Source organism: Nicotiana sylvestris, chromosome 6, assembly GCF_000393655.2.
Source record: "Nicotiana sylvestris chromosome 6, ASM39365v2, whole genome shotgun sequence".
Taxonomy (NCBI): Eukaryota; Viridiplantae; Streptophyta; class Magnoliopsida; order Solanales; family Solanaceae; genus Nicotiana; species Nicotiana sylvestris.
The window spans coordinates 74,436,844-74,443,457 of NC_091062.1; positions in this window are offsets into that span (position 1 = coordinate 74,436,844).

Below are 6,614 nucleotides of genomic sequence, written 5' to 3' on the forward strand. Positions count from 1 at the left end.
CTCCAGAATATTATGCAAGCACGGCGCCGGAGAGAGGCAGTAAGGTTTCCCGCCCAGGATGTTATTGATAAATAAGTGCGAATGAACACTTGACACATAAAGAGCCTATGCAAGAGATAAGTTGAGACAAAGGACATAACCCAAGAGACATTACGTAAAATATAGATATGAGAATAGACTAACGTGTAGTTAATATTGATGGAGGTAGAGCCTAGTTATGGCTAGACAAGAGGATACAGACAAATCAGCAGATCAGGCAAGATAAACGTAGTGAACCCCAAAATAGTGAATTCAGTCTCGCAGATAGGACATCATGATCCTTGAGAAATATTCAGATAGGAGTTGGGGTAGTTAAAGGTACCATATAAGTGTTATAGAAATAAAATAGAGTGCCACTAGGGAGACATTCAAAAATTTCATTTCAGAAGCGACCCTACGAGCACAAGGGCGCGGAGTAAGTAACTAAGGCTAATTATAGGCGAGTGAGAACATCAAAAAATTTCTTCGGGTATAAGGTGTAATAATCTTGCAGCTTTACAAGAGTCAGATGATCTCCCCTAAGTACTACCACGAAAGACTAGATGAGGAAATAAGAGAGAAGGCTTCAACCTAAGCATAGTAACTTGAAGAAGAAATTAACTTGTAACAACAGTCTCAGTACAATATTGTATATATACTCCATTAGAAGTGGCACCTATCGTGGATAATGAATGGGAAGTAAAAACCAAAAGTGATATTTGAGATCATATGAGTTATAGGAATTCAAGTATTCGTGAGCAATAAAATAAGCCAAGTATTCATGCAACAAGTGGCAGAACGACCAAGAAAAGTAATTGCTTACATTTAAAGAAAACTGAGAAGGCACAAAATGAAATCTATGGTGATTAGCAAGTTAAAGGAAGGTTGCGAGTAATATAAATAGATATGTGTAGGTCGCAAGCTAAAGTATCATAGAGAGACAAGGTTTTAGGTAGATAAGAGTAAGGATAATAAAAGGTGAGTGAGATGGTGAAAAGAATAGGTAAGGCTTTAGGATTAAGCCCATCAAAATAAGAGAGCTGATGGTTTTCGTAAGTTGTAGAAAGCTCAGTATATCCTGAATAAATCAGAGGAGTCTAAGACTAGGAGAAATTATAAGAGACAAAATGCTGCTCTGGTGGTAGAATAAGGGTGTAATTGTGATAGATAAGAGGATGACACTTAGGCCTTTGATTGAGTAACGATTTAACGAGAAAGGGATTTCATGAATTGCATGGGATTAGAATACCCCCATAAGATGAATCGCGTTGGAATTCTATGAAATACGGTTATTGAAGTATAGTATTATCCCTAGGTGGATCAGAAAAATCACTTCAGATGTTCCCCGATGAGACGTGAGCCCTAGTGCCAGTGTATTACGTAGAAGGTTGCAAGTTGTCAGTGGTGGATTATAGATCATTATTAAGGTGAATCAACAATAGATGGATAAAAGTTCCAAAGTATGTGATGACATTAGGCTGTCATTCTTAAGATGAACATTAATGAGGAAGCATTAAAGGACTTAGATTTATATATGTAGGATAAGCAATGAGAGAATAACCTGGAGTTGGGTAACAGACCTCGATAATAATAAAACAAAAGTAAGAGTTATGATATAGTTTGACCTGCCTAGATGCAGCAAAGCCATAAGGATAGATATCTGAGGCTATGAAACAAGATATATCAATAGTCATAAGTTCAACAAAGTACCAAACGAAGAACTTCAGTACACCTATAGTTGCCTAGAGGGACAACTTGTCATAGTTCTACATATGTTCATAAAGTGAGGCTCAGAGATTGGCTAAAAGATGGAGGAAAAAGGGGAGAAAAGTCGCTAGGCATTCATAAAAGGACACAGTCGTACATACTGCATGACATAAGGTAGCAACAATTATGAGATTGGAAGAATTCCGACCATATGTCATGGTGTGAGAAAGAGGCCTAAAGGGAGGGAATGCCCCGACGTTTGGATTTATTCACAAAATAGTTGCCTAGATTGAAAGGAGAGAATTAAAGTATTCATAAGAGCTATAGTTTATGAAACTAATAAGCGTATCAGTCAACATTTGAGGACGAATGTTCCAAAGGGGGGATAATGTTACACCCCACGTTTTCATACGTGAGAGTACGTCGTAAGCCATTGATGTAAGCTCTAAATTGAGATTATATTTGGAAGCAAATAAAGTAAGTTAATCATGTTAACTTGTAGGTTACAAATATTTAATATCATGAATAATGAGTACCAAGAGGGTTGGAAAGCTTAGAAGCTAAACCAATTTAAGAAAATAAGTTTCGTCGAAAGTCGACAAGTTTGGAATTTTATAACATGTACTTTGGGATGAGACTAGGGTTCTTAACATGATAAAAAGGTTATGCTATGAGTTATTTTAGTCGTATGATAGTCATTTGCTACGTTTTGAGGGCAAGCAAGTTGGGGAACAAGAGTTGGCAAAGGTCATGACAAGTTACATTCATAAATTTGCTGAAAATTAGGTCAAAGGTAGCTGAGCTTTTCTCCAAATATACTTGGAATTATGGGTTGATCTACCTACCAAATTGAATATCTACGAGTCTAGTTTCTAACACATTAATCCGTTTGTCAATAAGGTATCATAGTAGAGAGATATTTGCATTTTTGCAAGACCGCGCAAGCAGTTCCCAATGGGACCCACTTAGGCGGTGGTCGACCTACTTCACTTTATAAACGATTTGGAAGCCTATTTTTAACTCATTTTCAACTCACTTCATCTACAAACTTCTCCTAACCCTTCTAAACAGATACCACAAGGGTTTGAAGTGATTCCAAAGTGATTACACTATATTTCAACATCAAAACTTAGTTCTAGTGAAGAACAACACCTCTTTGAGGTTGTGTTGTATTGAGGATTGTTGTGGGCTCTGTTTGGCTGAAATTCCAAGTTGTTTCTATTGGCTAAGGTGAGTATAACAGCCTAATAATTATTCTTAAGCTTGCTTGTATGTTGGTTAAGTTGTTAGGATGATAAACTACAAGATAATACTTGGATTAGCTTAAGTCACTACTATGGTGTTGTATTGCCATTGAGGGTTGTTGTAAGATGAATATAACTTGGATTTTGACTTGAAGTTACTGTAGGAGGTATATATATTGTGTTCTTGCATGTTCTTAAGGTTATCTTGATGGTGATTAAGTTAAATGGATGGAGTAGATATGAACTAGTGAATAAAGTTACTAATTGAAGATAGTTGGAGTTGAGGATTGTTTCCTTTGTTATAAATATATGGTATAAGGATGGAATCATTGATGAATGACTTCATTATCATGTTAATGATAGTGTTAAGTTAATGTAAGAAGTCTATAAGGGGTGATATGGGTTATACGGATTCCAATCGGACCTTGCTACTCGTCGTGAAGTAGTTGTGACTTGTTGTTGTTATATGGTGTCTTGTTATTGATATTTATATGTTGATGGATTTTTTTGGTTGTCGTTGTTGGTATGTGGTATTGGAGGAGGCCCTTGTTACAGGGGAGATGCTGCCCTAATTTATGTAAATGAGCTACTAACTTAAGTTACAGACTTAGCCTTTGCTCAGCACTGATTTTGAATCTCTTTATACTATGATAGATTGAGTTGACTTGTTTGAAGAGTTGCTTGGAAGGTATTAAGGACTCAACGGGTTTACGGTATATTAAAGCACTTCCTTCTTCCTTTTGGAATGATCTAAAGTGGAATAAACATAAACGATACACTATTTCATAACGGTTCTACTCCTAGCAACTAAGGCTACCCATATTGTTCTTTCCTTATAAAGTCATTATAAAAATGTATGTATGATCCTTAAATCCAATGAGGTTCATATTGATGGTATGGATGTGCATAATGTTAGTCAAAGGTGCAACGACCTTATGTCACTCCGAAAGGTTTAGAACGTGATTCCATGAGTCCAGCATGCATTATATCTATATATCTATTTTACTCTACCGAACCGCACTATAGTAGACCGAGTATGGCACCTATTATGAAACCATTGATCAGTTGGGTTTTACTGAGCTCCACGTGGACGGGTACGATTCTACCGAACCTTATGATGGCCAGGTACATTTTTACCGAGTCCTCTTCAAGGATGGGTACGATATGATGATGATGCCCATAGAGGCGTATGGTTTTAGAAGTTTATTTGTGTGTATATATATAATCATGCATTTCATGTCAGTAGCCCTCAGAGGCACTTAGATGCTACAGGTTGTATATCCTATATCTCTCTTTACACTATTGTTCTTATTTATGCTTTCCTACCTTACATACTCGATACTTTATTCATACTATCATCCCTTTTGCCTGGGGACACTGTGTTTCATGCCCGCAGGTCCCGATAAACTGGTTGACTGTCCTCATAGTAGGTTATCAGCTCAACGGAAGGTGTTGGTGCACTCCACTTGCTCCGGAGTTGCCTATTTGGTCAGTATGATTTGGACATGTATTGATTGGTATGGCAGGGCCTTGTCCCGACCTTTATGATGTTTATGTACTCTTAGAGGCTTATAGATAGATGTCATGTATATGGATACTTGTATGGCCTTGTCGGCCTATGTTTTGAGTATACAAATAATCATGTTGACCTTATAGGTTCGTATGTCACATGTATAAGTTTCTATATCATGTTGGGGTCGCCCTATGTATAGCAGTCCTTACGTTTTATTCTGGTTATCTCATGATGGCCCTTCTGGACCATTTACCCATGATGGTGTGATAAGAAAGATTCGTTACATTGATACTCAGTTGAGTAATGTACCGGGTGCCTGTCGCGGCCCTCCGATTTGGGTCATGACAATATCTCTTTGAATTCCTTCCACTCACTCATATGCTATGTGAGCGCCCGATTTCAGTTGTGCATCAATGACTTGTGATTCCATGGATGAGGTGCGAGATGTATTTTATGTGTTTTGGTGATTGTCCAGTCTGAAGTACTTGGGGCCAGGTTGAGACCGCAACTTAGGATCGATTGTTTTAGTTGTGTAAGCATGTGCTTTTGGACTTATATGTCCGATATTGTTCCTAGGAGTGGGATTTATTAGTCGGTGAGTGATTGGATAGCTATATGATGAATATGATGTGACTACGGGATGTGTTGAGATGGCTTGGATGTGACGAGAAGAGTTTGCTTGGAAAGTAAAAAAAAGACTATTGGGTGCTCGATTTCTATCTTGATGTATTGTTCAGTCCTTATTCACGAGTGTGTTAGGGATCTTTCAGTTGTTTGTTTGTTGAATGAAGTGTGTTCTTGTGCCTTGTTAACGAGTTCAGAATCAGGAAGATTTAGTAATTGCATAATGGTTATGGCCATGAAAGGACATAGAGATATTCCATGTTGAGGCTAAGCAGGTGGGTTATCTCATGCGAGATATTCTGAGGTTGTGTGATTATTAAGATGATTATGTGGAGGTTTTCTTTCTACAGTGATTTATATGTGTTGTAATTTGAGTTTGGATTGGTTGAGGAAATTTACTTGAGTGTCACAAGGATGAATGTGAGCGTAACATGTGGCTTGAAGTATTTATGATTTGTGTTACATGGGCTTATGCATGATTTAGTTGAATTACGTTGCGGGATTATAGCAGAATGGAGTAAGGTTGTTGTGGGTCATCAGATATCGTGATCCATGGCTTCGAGCCAAGTGGGGGTGTCTCCTATCAGCGATTTGATTGCATCATTTTACGTTATATTAGTTTGGTCTGACGCATACTTATGGATCGGTTATGACTCGAAGAGTTTTATTTGAGGATGACTTGAGTAAGGGAATTTCTAGAAGCGTGATTGTAACGACTTGGTCGGTCGTTTTAAGACTTAATGCCTCGATCCCCTACTAACTACTTTTCTCGTGTTTGTTTCTGCTATTTCGATTTGCCGGGATGATTTGTTTTGAGTTACGGAGTGTTTTGGGACACTTAGTCAGTAAAGGAGAGCTTAAGCTTTAGAATTTGGACCGTAGTCGGAGCAGTGTGTAGACAGCCTCGGAATGGAATTCCGTCGGTTCCGTTAGCTTCGTTGGTTGATTTCGAGCTTAAGGGCGTGTCCGGATTGTGTTTTTATAGGTTCGTAGCTAAATTAGGCTTGAAATGCCAAAAGTTAAATTTTTGAAGTTTCCGGTTGATATCGGGGTCAGAATGGAATTCCAGAAGTTGGAGTAGCTCCATATTGTTGAATGTGACGTTCGTGCAAAATTTCAAGTCATTTGGACGAGATTTGATAGACTTTTTGATCGAAAGCGGAATTTGGGAGTTTTTGGAGTTCTTAGGCTTGAATCCGATGTTAATTTGGTGTTTTGATGTTGTTTTGATCGTTCAGAAGCTTGAACAAGTTTGAATGATGTTTTAGGATTGGTTGGCATGTTTGATTGAGGTCCCGGGGGCCTCGGGTGTGTTTCGGATGCTCAACGGGTCATTTTTGGACTTAGAGAATTGTAGAAAATACAGCATGTCTCCAGTTCTGGTTTCCTTCTTCGCATTCGTGAGTGGCGTCTCGCGTTCGCGAAGAGGAGATGGGGCTGGTAGAAGCTTAACGCTTTGCGTTCGCGAAGAGGGTCCCATGTTCGCGAAGCTAAGAGGTCACATGCCT